This window comes from Parus major, chromosome 1 (assembly GCF_001522545.3).
Source record: "Parus major isolate Abel chromosome 1, Parus_major1.1, whole genome shotgun sequence".
NCBI classification, from domain to species: Eukaryota; Metazoa; Chordata; class Aves; order Passeriformes; family Paridae; genus Parus; species Parus major.
In genome coordinates this window covers 50,388,503-50,401,294 of record NC_031768.1, presented here as the reverse complement: position 1 = coordinate 50,401,294, position 12,792 = coordinate 50,388,503, and the positions used below count along the sequence as shown (strand labels likewise).

General features: G+C 35.8%; 1 protein-coding gene and 1 long non-coding RNA gene across 7 annotated transcripts in view; both read right to left on the bottom strand.

Annotated features, from left to right (window-relative positions):
- Positions 1–12,792, bottom strand: part of DACH1 (dachshund family transcription factor 1) — a 354,190-nt gene that overhangs the window by 249,798 nt on the left and 91,600 nt on the right. The window lies entirely within an intron of this gene.
- Positions 3,549–10,366, bottom strand: LOC107204655. The gene is made up of 3 exons (XR_001521686.3): positions 9,443–10,366; positions 9,273–9,336; positions 3,549–7,978 (listed from the first exon to the last, which is right to left on the bottom strand). It is a non-coding gene; the product is annotated as an uncharacterized LOC107204655 (long non-coding RNA).

The window sequence follows — 12,792 nt, the reverse complement described above, 5'->3', positions numbered from 1 at the left end:
TCTGTATGATTCTATGGTTCAATTTTATATTATCTGTTAATTTGATTAATAAAGGGTTTCTTATTAATATTTTTAACCAAAAACTCCCATCCAGTTATATGTACAAATGAAGATGAAAAAACACTGTTAACCAAACAGTTTCTTTTATTTTTTTTTCTACAAAGAAGTTAAATATGCTGCAACTGATTCACAAATCCAAGACCCGTGTTTTAAAGAAAGATAACAAAATCATGTACTTATGGTACTTATAATGGCACAAAAATTAAAAACTCTGATTCTTTGGCCTATGTAAACAAGAAATTTCCTGCATCAAAAGCAGTCAGGAAAAAAAACAGTCCTTATTACTGCATCACATGGAAATGTGATTTTTATTCTCTAGCTTCACCATGTATTAAAATGGTCTAACATATGCATCTAAAATAATAACATGTAGAAAAAAATTAAGATGGATAATTGTGCTTACTTTTTAATGGGAACTCAACTGTGTTATTATTCCTATCTGTTAAAATTAAAATAATAAAGTAACAATAGAATAAAATCATTTTTTGACATATTCAGGTACTTCTGAGACTGACAAAATAGACCATAATAACACCAGCTGTCATATTCTATTATAGAAATAAGCATTTCTAAAATTATTAAATGTTGCATTATTTAATTTCAGCATCATTGTGTTCCAGTATTTAATATACACTAGCTTCTTCCAAATATAGTTTTTGTGGAAACTTTGTATAAAAAAATCCAAAGTCACTAATATAAAACTGAGCTCAGAAGATCTTTCATTGAACTTCCAGAATTGTACTGACAGTAGTAATGTCATCACCAATATTCAAGAGAGAAGCAAAGGAGAGTAGAACTAGATCAAATTAATTTGCAAATTAATTTAATCGTTCTAAAAAAAGAAATAAAATGTCTAAACCAAAACAACAGGAGAGAAAAAATTACAATAGACAGCTTCTTTTGTTAAGTCAAGTACATAATGAAATTAATTTTTTTAAAGAGAAATTTCACTGCAAAGTTGTAACTGTTCATGTATCATATTGGATTTTTGAAAATAGGAGATGCTTATGCCTATACCCTACAGAGTTATCTTCAAATGCAGAATACAGCTGATCTTCTACCAGACTGGTGATATAAATTTTCAGAATACTACATAAATCTACAACATAATATCATAAAACTACACTCATTACTTTAATTTTTCTTCTGTGGCAGCCGAAGGCAACTGCTCACTTCATTGACAGCAGGATTGGCATAATTATTTAAAAAAAAAAAAATCCATACAGAAAGATACTTGCTTTGTTTTGTTTTCCAAAATCTAAGCCATTCAAAATTCAGAGAAAAAATAAAAGAAACATACTTTCAGAAAAACAATGCAATATTTCACTTTGACTTTCATAAATGCTTGTCCATGTCAGTTGTATCTATACCGGCAATCAAAATTAGACCACAAAACAGCATAATGGACATGGATTTTATTACTTTAATTTGATCATAGATCCAATAATGAAGGAAAGGCAGATAAAATTGACTAACTTAATATTTATGGGAACTTGAACTACTGAAGAGATTAGTACTTTTACCCAGTTAAGCTTCCAACTGTCAGCTGTCATTACAGGACCTGTCAGGAAAAGCAAATGATACCAATGTTGAACTTGTAACATGAGTGTTGGACCCTTTTACTGAGAAACAAAACACGCAAGTTAAACCAGGAGAATGCATTGCTTCCTGGCTTTACATCATGGACAGATCAATGTCCTGGTCCAGCCACAATAAATTACCTTTTGCCAGGATGGCTCCACTTGGTTTTCTGTGTATGAAATGTCATACATACATGTGGAAGGTATTGACAAATATCCGTGGAAAGCAGAAAGACTCAGCTGACATTTCTGAAAAAAGCAAAAATTACCTCCACTCCTTTACAGACCATACCCCAAAAAATCATGGATCTGTCAGCTGAGTAAGTTTGGCAATATCCACAGACACCAGACATACTGAAAACTTTCCTGGTGAAAAGGCAATCTTAAGCCTAACAGTCTGTAGCAACTCTGAAGTTCCACACCAGTTCACTGCTACTGGTGGGGTGCACACAGCACTACCAGCTTGAACCCACAGCTTTTAGTTCTAGTGGAAATGCATAATTGTGGTAATTTTCAACCCATGAGGACTTACAATTTCAGGTGGTGAAGCTGTTCATGACACTTGACGTAGAAATAGGTAATGAGTATAGAAGGTCAGATAAGACTATCTGTCTATATCAGGCTGAGAGGAGGCATGTTTATTCTCTAATCAGCCATTTTCTCAGCATTTTTTTTCCTTCCTTTCAATCTGGATCACAATTTTTGTCCTTCATTACTCTGTTTCCACATAATCTTGCATGACATAAAATCCTAAAGTAAAGGATCTAGTAAATCACGCTCTTGCTAAATCTGAAGACCTATTACAGTCATTTCCATGGGTACTGCTTGGATCTAGTCAAGATTTTGACCACCTCACATCACACACAAAAAAAGTCCCCAAAAAGTCCAAACCCTTAAAACACGATTGCTGTTTCTCTAGGCTCTCCTGCTTTAAGCTGGATGACTATATAACTACCCTGAAGCCCATCTCTCCTTGGGCTGTGAGCTGGTAGTGAGACTGGAAAATATCCATGCTAAAACTCATTATTTAGTGATATGGATCAGAGTGATGGAGTATGGCTTCATTTGTGCACGTACACAGAAGGCTTGAAATGCCACGTCACATCACAGCATTGTGCAACTGTTTTCAGAAGTTTATAACTCATCTCTAGACCCCTGGTATTTTGGTAAGTGAGTTTTATGAAAGAAAATGCAGTAAAATGTGATGCCAGGAAGTCAGCTCAAATGTTTTCTCATGACTAATTATAATGTTGTGTTTGTGTAACGCAAATGAGCAAACTTAACGACTGTTACAAGAACTTCACAGGCATTCTGTGAAGCCCCAGTATGAGTCTCAGTCTAATTTTGGCAATGACAAAGTGATGGCAGCCTCTCAGAAGAGAATTTGATGCCACCAGTCTATGAAGCTGGACTCAGACAAGTGTCCATCAACAGTCTTTTCCTTATCACGCAACACTTGAATGAAGTCCTCAGCACAGCTTCCATCCACATTCTTGAGGAGAGCTAGCGAGAAATTAAAATATTTCATAGGGTCTTAGGTAAGGGAGAATCAAGTATTCATTTAATATAGCCTTTTTTTTATTTCTGCCTTGGTCTCCACTGTTTCCCTCCACTGTAATCACGTAATTTTCAATGTACATCTTGTTTGAAGAAAAAGTCATTACATGAGTAGACAAACTCAGTTAAAAAGATAGAAAAAGAAGTTTTCTATTGTTTGAGTTAGGATTGCTGTACTTTTTGTTTTGCATTAATGGTCAAATAAATCAAAAGATGACACTGTACAATGCAAAAGTACAAGCATGAATAGCTGTTTACATGGACTTTAAATATTTTGGTAATGTGTGGTGCGCAAATTACCAAGATACGAAGAGAAGTTCTGATTTACATTGTGCAAGAATGAGGTTCATACACTATTTATCCTATGTTTATTTTTACTAATCCAAATTATTACAATAAAAGAATAGCAATACATGGTCACATAATTAGCTCTCATAATAATTAGAAGGGGAAAAAGCCCTTACTGAGGCAAACACACATTTCTGTGCAATTTAAACAGGAAGTCCTCGATGATTAACATTAATTGAGAAAAGGCTTTTCTAGCAAAGAAAAAAAAATCCTGTGTGAAACATTAAACAAACTTATCTGATATTTATGGTTTTTTTCTTTAATAATTAATGAAATGTAAATAGTCAAGGGAGTCTAGAGTTTTGCTTTGTAACTAGCTACTATTATAAATGGCAGTCAGATGTTTACAGAATACCCAGAACCCTTTTGTGTGGAAGGAGGTTACAAATCTGCCCCTTTTCCCTGTTCAAAGTCAAAAATAATGGTGCCTGATCCCCAGAGCATTCATTGCAAGAACTGTTTGCATATTCAGTTATTGTTTCTGCTGCGTCAGTCATCTGCTGAAGTTCACTCTAATGTGGCCCTGATCAATTCTGCCAGCTGTGCTTAAGTGCTGTTTACTATAATAACATCACACTGCATTCTTATTTGGCAACAACAGCTATGACAGCACCTAAATGCATTGAGAAGCCAAGATTTTATCATGTACACAGATCAAATTGGAATTGTTTATGGAGGCTGGTGTTGTTCTATTTCTGTCCTTTCTAGTGAATACCAATACCACAATAATGGCTTTGCCAAAAGCATTACTACTCTGCCCTTTCTAATAAGTGAAGGTCTTGTTGATCTAAATACTCTATAGGACATGGAAATGATTTCATTATGGCAGTATAATGTTTACAATGGGTAAGAGAGAGGGAGAGAACTTGGAAGATAGGCAGATTAACTGGAGACATGTAAATTGGTATCACTCAAGGAAGCAGATAAATACTTTGTAATTATACCAATATATTCGGTATGATTCAAAGAAATAATGTAACTGTCCAGTGTTTAAAAGGTAAAGAAACAAAAAAAAAAACCAAACCACAGTAATTGAATAACAACAGAAACGCTTGGTGTGGCACAAAGGTCTCCAAACACATTTGCAACATTTCAAAGTAGTTTCACATATTTTTCCCAATATGCCCAACAGTTCGCTTGGCCATATGTTAAGTAAATCAAATGTCTTCAATATACAGGCACGGTTGAGAAAGCCATAAAGAATGAACCTGATCCTCCTTCTCCTGAAATTGGTTATAAATACTGCAATAGAATCTTGTCCTGGGAGTTATTTTTTACACTGTGCTAACACCCCACAGTATGCTAGATGTTTTCCAAACAGAGATGAAGACACATTTCCGGACAGCACACATATAAAAAGACAATAACAGATGAAGCAGGAGAGGGGGGAATAAAGAATAAGATATCCACAAAAAGGTTGTAATATAGAAAAGCATTGGTCTTATTAGTCTCACTGTTTTTATTTTGAGGGACAGAGGCTTTTCCATTATCTTTATGGTTTACAATGCTGAGCTTCCCTCAGTTATCCACCTATGATTCCACTTTTCTTCTTTTTCATCAGCTTCCAGGTGCTGCTGAACTTTCCTTTCTTCTCACAGCAAGTACACAGTCCTTCCTTTCCCATAAGGACAGCTCAGTCCCCACACAGACCACTGAAATGAAGACAGAGGTTCTAAGGAGCCACAAATGTGCACTCAGAGGACCAAAGCAAAGGAAACTTCACAGGAGGAACACTGCACTTTGACGATCAGTCAGAAAGTGATTTGGATCTACCAAAGGTCTTTAGTAGGCATGGAGAGTTTTGAAGACAGTTCTGGGAGATAGCTCCTGAAAACTATAAAGATGGGACTATATAGCGTGAAAAGTTCTGGACATTACCTAGCAATGTGCTCTTGCAGCACAAAAAGCCAGCTGCATCCCGAGCTGCACCAAGAGAAATGAAAGCAGTAGGTCAAGGGGGTCCTCTACTCCTTTAGTCCTCTGCTCCACTCTCCAGACTCTACCAGTGTCCACATCTGGGGGTCTCAATATAAGAAGGACATGAACCTGTTGCAGTGGGTCCATAGGAGGCCCATGAAGAGGATCAAAGTGATGGAACACCTCTCCTATAAAGAAAGCCTGAGTGAGTCAGGGATGTTCAGTCTGGAGTAGAAAAGCTCTGGAGAGACTTTAGAGCAGCCTTCCAGTACTTGAAGTGAGAGGACAGACTTTCCAGCAGGGTCTGTTGTGGTGGCCCTGCAACACGTAATGATTTAAAAGAAGGCTAACTTTTTAAATAGATGATTTCAGAAGTCTTTTCAAGAAGGATCATAAAACGCTGGAACAGGTTGTTCAGAGAGATGGTTGATGCCCCATCCCTGGAATCATTTCAGGTCAGGTTGGACAGGGCTCTGAGTGACCTGATCTAGTTGATTTCTAAAGGTGTCTTACAATCCAAACTATTCTTTGATATTATGATTCCATGATATCTAGATATATGGAGCCAAGGACAGTTAGTCAGGATCTTGATGGAAATTAAAAAAAAAAAAAATCAGCTTCATATATTGGAGGAGGTAGGGTTCTTTATTTTTTTCTGAAAAGCCTGATATACATCACAGAGCAGACTTCTTGCAGGTACTTTTCTACACTGTGGCAAAAAATTCCTCCAACTATACAGAAGTTCAGGAAACAAAAACATCTCTCTCCTCAATGGCTGCACAGAAAACAATTCAAAAGAATATAAAAAAGTCCTACACACATTCAGTGGGAAGGTAATAGTAGAGTTCAGAGAGGCTCAACTGGTGATTCATCTAACTCTACAACCACAGAAGCAGCTAAGCTGTTTAATCAACAAAGCCATGTATGAAAGTCACATAATTTGAAATGTTGCCCAGCCACTGTACTGAAGAGTGTACCTTCAGCCCTAAATTTCATTTCCTATGGGAGATTTAAGGTAAGTTTTCATTTTGCTGTGCAAACTTAAAGCACCATGTTTTTAATGGGGGGAAAAGGAGCAAATAAATTAGTAAGTGATAGCAATGTGCTTTGAATTCTATGCCTCCCGTTAACTTCTGTCAAGTTATTGGACTTCTTAGGAATATTACACAGAACATGGATAAGTCTTAATATGCATTCATGTCATACTTCCTAACAGCACAGAAGGCTCCTTCTGAGTAACTGTAGAGCATGCTGTGGTTGTATATTAAAAAGTACTGCACATTTGGCTATTATAAACCCATAATAAAGTCTGTTTTGCACCAATATCTAAACATAATATAAATTCTTATTAAAATATGAAGGCAACAACACCTGCTTAAAATCCAGTAACACTAACACTAACACTAACACTAACATAATATTTTAGCTGTAGGAACTGCAACATTGACAAAGGTATTCTAATTTTTCTCTCTTAAAATGTCTGAATATAAAGAGTGAACACACTTCATGTAGTTGTGAAAAATTCTGTGACCAATTCAGAAAATATTTACAATTCACACTGCGGCTGACTGGAATTATGGGCCCACAGAGTCACAAGACATCATAGGCACCTTGCAAGATAAAGTCAACCTGTAATTTCTATGCTTTTTCTTCGTTGTCTTTGTAACTTTTAAAATCAGCAAATGACAATTTAATTACTCTCCCGCTAAACTCTTATATACTAAATTTAAATTGGGTGTGATTACTTACAGTGTACATATAAACTACAGAAGACATGCAGTAGCAGCTGCAGAGCAGACCCTTAGTTTGGCTGGGTTAAATAGTTATATTGTTTCTTATATGTGTAAATAAATCCCCTTTTCATCATGGCCTTACAAGAAAACATGACATCCTTCTAAATTCATCATCAGGTTGCCAGGCAGACTCCAAAACAAAAATAATTCATTCAAACTGTTTAATCTACTCAGTGCAGATTGACAGTATCTTTATATATTTTTGAAAGCTCTTTTAACATTAGCTGATACTTTAGTGTGGGAAGAAACTAAAAGCTTTCTACATATAAAAGTTCATCGTTTACCTTCTCACAGCTATCAGATAAAAGTATAAGGGCAATGAACCACAGCTTTCAGATCTATTACTCCCAAAGGACGGAACCCAAATGCATAAGCATCCGTAAAGGCGGCAGGTGTGAGCTTTGACTAAAGATCAAATGTTATACAAGAGAAAGACATCCGAGGAGAGGTAACCAAGCCTATCAATGTCCCTGCGCCTGAAATAGGAGGGTTCTGTACCTCAAAGAACTGAAATGGTTCTCACTAGATGTAAATAAATAAATAAGCAAGAACACTACTTCAGATGTTTTAGTGAACTTTCTTATGAATGGATTGCAACACGCGATGACAGAACTCCCTCAATTCCGCTTTTCAATAACTCCAAGGCACTAGGGATGTGACAGCATGATGAATACCACAACAGACAGCTCCAATATGGTACCATTTTACCAGATCAATATCTCACTGCAATATAAGAAAAAAAGAAGCTGATATTAGTCTACACAGTGTATTACAGATGAGGTACATTTCTTCTTACTGCACTCATGCTGAACCAAAGTAATAATTCATAGATGCCTTTAAAAGGTTTGCACACTGCTAGCACATGCAAAAAAAAAGGCTAATCTTGGCTTCAACATCTGTTTGAACATGCAATAGCTTAAAGCAGTAAGTATGTAAGATTCTATGTATGTATCTATTAATCTACCTATGTGTACCACAAGGACAATGACAAACATATCTGGAGACAGAGAAGTAACAGGATTTATGTATGCTGTGTGGCTCCTTCAGGAATAGCTTTCTTCAGGAACAGATTACTTTATATATCAATCAAACATTTCTTAGTAAGTCAGTTTGCCCCTTCTCTCCCCTTTTTCTATGAAGACATAGGAACATTTCTTACTGAAGCTACAGAGGGTACCATTTTAAAAGTCTTCATTCGCCAACAGCAATCACACAGGGTTTTTTTTCCCCTGTACTTCAAATAGGAAATGAGTGGGAGCTCTCAGTTACTGCTGTGTGATAAGTCCTTGCAAATTTAACCTTTTTATAGCAACTACTGTAGCTTTGAAAATAGAAAACAAATAGCATGCCTTGGTAAAAATAATGTATCTAAGGCTAGCAGAAAGAAACTCTAAAATAGACATTATCAGATATGTTTGCTTTGAATCTTCCCCAGTATTCTCAGAAGAAAACTAATGGAGAAAAAAAAATTCTCTCATGTGAAAAATAATATTGGACTTGATAATGTCATAAATGCCTGTCGTGAATATAACCTAATGGGTATAGTTGGACAGGTAAAATAATGTAGCTATTTTTACCTCTGACAATGTGAAAGATAACTCAAATGATCAAATGAATTAGTTCTATTGTTTGACAGCTGTCTTTATTTCTTGTTGATTGTTCTCCTTTCCAATATAAACTAGAGAAGTCAAACTCTAGACTACTTTAAATTTCTGTTACCTTCAAGAGTACCTGCAAATTATGTGACACCTTACATCTTCTTTTTTTTCTCACTCTCTCTCTTATCCATTCAGCTAATTTTTTGCACAGGTAACACTGCTTAAAGGTACAGTGTGTGGAAATTACCATGTAAAGTAAAATAATTTTTAAAATTAATGATGTATATAGTTAATACCACATCACTCCTAATGCACAGTTAAAAGGACTTTGTGTAAATTAACTGTAGTATGACAAGTTGAAAGAGAAAATTTTATTACAGCAAGAAAAAACAGGATCAAACTGGCTTATAGATACATACCTACTTACTGCAGACCATTACCAGAGCAGTAATTGAGACAAATGGTATAAAGTTCCAGAGCTCCCTACAGGAAGACATCACAAATGTAACTTCTTGCATGAAATTGGATCAAATCTAGGTGAACTGGTAAGTCTCCAGAATGAAAGAACAATTTGAGTTTTAGAGCTCACCTTTTTTAGCTCTCTCCCCAGGACAGGAGGATACAAACTATATCAGAAGTCCCTGCAAGTGAGTTTCATGGAAAAGTATTCCAAAACTAAGGAAGGAAAACTACAACAAAATCACAACAAAATTCAAATTAAAAAAAAAAAATAAAAAAAAACCAACCAAAAAAAAAAAAAAAAAAAACACAGCAGAAGAAAATTAGTTCTCAGGCTTTATTCTGCCCTCAATTGATATGACTCAAAGCACAGAAGTTACCTAATAAGTGGCAGCCATGAAAGCAATGACCTATTTAGAGTGCTGGTCCTCTTTCATTAACTTTCTGGATGTACAAATGAGAGGATGATGATGAATTAGGTACCCAGATTTTCTAACTCTCTCTATACTTTGTGCATGCTTTACTTAAAGAAGGAAGAAGCACCAATTAAACATTCTAAATGGAAGGCATAAATAGGTATGAAATGTAAGACAAAAGAAATAATCAGTATAAAATAACAGGATTTGAACTCACATTAAGAAATAAACCACACATGAACATAATCAGAAAGTATATCAAAGAGTAAATACACTCTCAGTGAAAGACTGATTATTTGATGGCATATGAGCAAGCACCTGATCTCATACCAACCTGTATTTGACTGGACTAGCAAGTTTCAAATCACTCACTGACTTTTTTCATGCACGCTTTAATTAGTAGCATACAATAAACTGGCCCATAAAAGAGGGCAAAAGTTACCTTCAAGTCCACTTACCAGGCTACTTAAAATTTTATCTTCTCAATTTGCAACAGAAAATCTACACATATTTCAAGGCAGCAACACCATTAATGGGACAGAACCCTAAGTATACACTTGCTCCTTCTGTTTTGCAGTACAGCCTTGCCCAGATTTTGGGTGCTGCTCAAACAGCAAATTTCCTGTCCCAAAGGGGAAAGATGGAGGGGCTGACAGAAGATGCAAGAGAGTCAGTGAAGCCAGTACATTATACATGCATACACATAGGCACATATACATACACTAAAGACTGCACAGTTACATTCAGACACAGGCATTAGTGAGTTGCAAACTAACTCACAAAATACTGTGCAGTGAGGGAGGGACTCTGTTATGTGTTGCAGAGTATTACATCACAATTTATTATCTGTTCAACTTCTAAACTGAGAGTGAATAATTATGCAAAGAAAGGGGGAAAAACTCCTGAAGAATGAGAAACTTTTAATGATGAACACACTTTTCCCATTTACCTACCCTGAGACTGAATTCACATATATCCAGCTCAAAGATTGAAGAAATCTGGATTGAAGAAACCAAAGATGGAAGAAAGACTTGGAGCAATATTATTTATTTACAGAGTAGTAAAGTCTCCTACTATAAGCTGAGAATTTTGTACTACATTTAGGAAAATACCTAACTGCTTAAATGTGGATTGCATTAGGTTTATAGCTTTATGGACCCTAAGCTACTGTAACAGAACCTTTCTGGTTCCATTTTCTTTGTTCTATACTGTTCAAAATACCATAAAACCCATTTTACAAGAAATTATAAGAACTTTCCCACAATCTGTGTATGTTGATTAAGTGCAGCACGTGCGCTACATTAACATGGATATTTTTAACCAAGAAATACTCCACAAAAGACTTGCAAATCCTCTAAAAGACCAATTAGGACACAGTGTCAATTATTAGAAAGGCAAAAAAATCTTTGATCCATCAGGATTCTTCCCTTACACTATAAGCTATTTAGGTTTTGTACAGCCCTTAGAAAAATGAGACCTATGACTACAGCCTTGTGGCACTCTGATGGCAAGCCAGTAATGCAGTAAACCTGGGTCAATGTAAATGACATCTCTGTGAACCCTAAACTACTGAAATTCTTACACAATTGTTAAAACAAAAATTTCCATAAATTAACCAACATCTCTGAAAAGCAATACAAACACAACAAAACAACATGAAGGAATAATGCTTCTCAGATCTCACTTTTTTCCCTCAAGTAGCTGTAGTTTAAAAAATCAACAGGTTATTAGCAACATGAACATTGGATGATAAGAGTTATAAGGTCTAAATCCTAAATTAGGAAAAAGACCTGAGATGTATCAGAACATAGAAAAAGGAGAAAAACAGAAGACTCCACCTCCCATTAGCAGCAGTAAACCCAATTCTAGACAAAAGTCCAAGATTTGTTAACTATTATGATTGGTACAAAATATTACTTAGTCAGAAATCATCTTTGTGTCTTCAGTGATTCCTAAATAGACAGAGGTACATTATCTGTATGCCATGGACTAATAAAACATCATCTCTCCAGAAGAGTACAGAAAATTATTAGGGAAGTTCATTAAACACAATATCCTGTAACTGCACGTGAAGTATATTTTTCATCAAAATATCTGATAATGCATCTTCATACATCTCAAATTAAAATATCACTTAGGAGTTCTTTAGTAATACACTGTAGCTCTGTAGTACAAAAAAAAATGTAGGGAAAGTGAAACCTATCAAAGGGTGTGATTCAGAGAAACCATGCTTAGTTCTAGCTTAAGTTTTAAAACAAGTACTACCGCTGATGATTGTGAGATTGGGTTTAGCCCAAATGCAAGAAATACAAGTTCTTAAAAAAAAAACAAAAAAAAACCAAAAAAAACCAAAAAAAAAACCTGTCTCGTTATTTCTTCTTTTAAAACCCGTGAAGTTAAAATGACCGCGTTTTGGGGACAGTCCTGGGGCTCCGTGCGCTCCTTGAGGGGCCGAGGCACCCAGTGACCCCCCCGCTCCCGCCCGGGCTGCTGTCGCAGGGCTTTGTCTCTTTTCCTGTAGTCCTGTTTAAATTCTCACCTTGCTCTGCCCTTGTCATCAAGTCATTCAAGCACAAAGCAGGGAGCACGGGAGTGTTTACTCATTTCCCAAGTCCATTATCTCACACATTAATCATTGGTCTGGAACTTTTGGACAATGCTGAATCTGTTACCTTTTATTTTTATTTTTTTTTCTTTCTGGCTGCTTTACTCTTGGGTCCGATAGTTCACCGATTCCCAGCTGTACTTATACTGGATGACCTTTACATCTGATTATTTAGCTACTCTTCCTTCTATTTTTTTTTTTTTTTTAAGACTTCAAAAATAAACAAGCGCATGAAGTCGGCAACAGAGTGTTTTCCATCTTTAAAGCTGCACTTGCTTAAGAAAAATACAAATATTACTGCTCCAAATCTTAAAGTCTAACCTACCCCAAAATTCCACAAAGGAAGCGCAAAGCTACGGGATGTGACTGTGGAAAGGACTGGAGAGAGTTTATTTTTCATTGTGGCAGCTTAGGTTTCTTGATGAAACTTGAAAGAGCACACTTTTTTTTTTTTTTTTT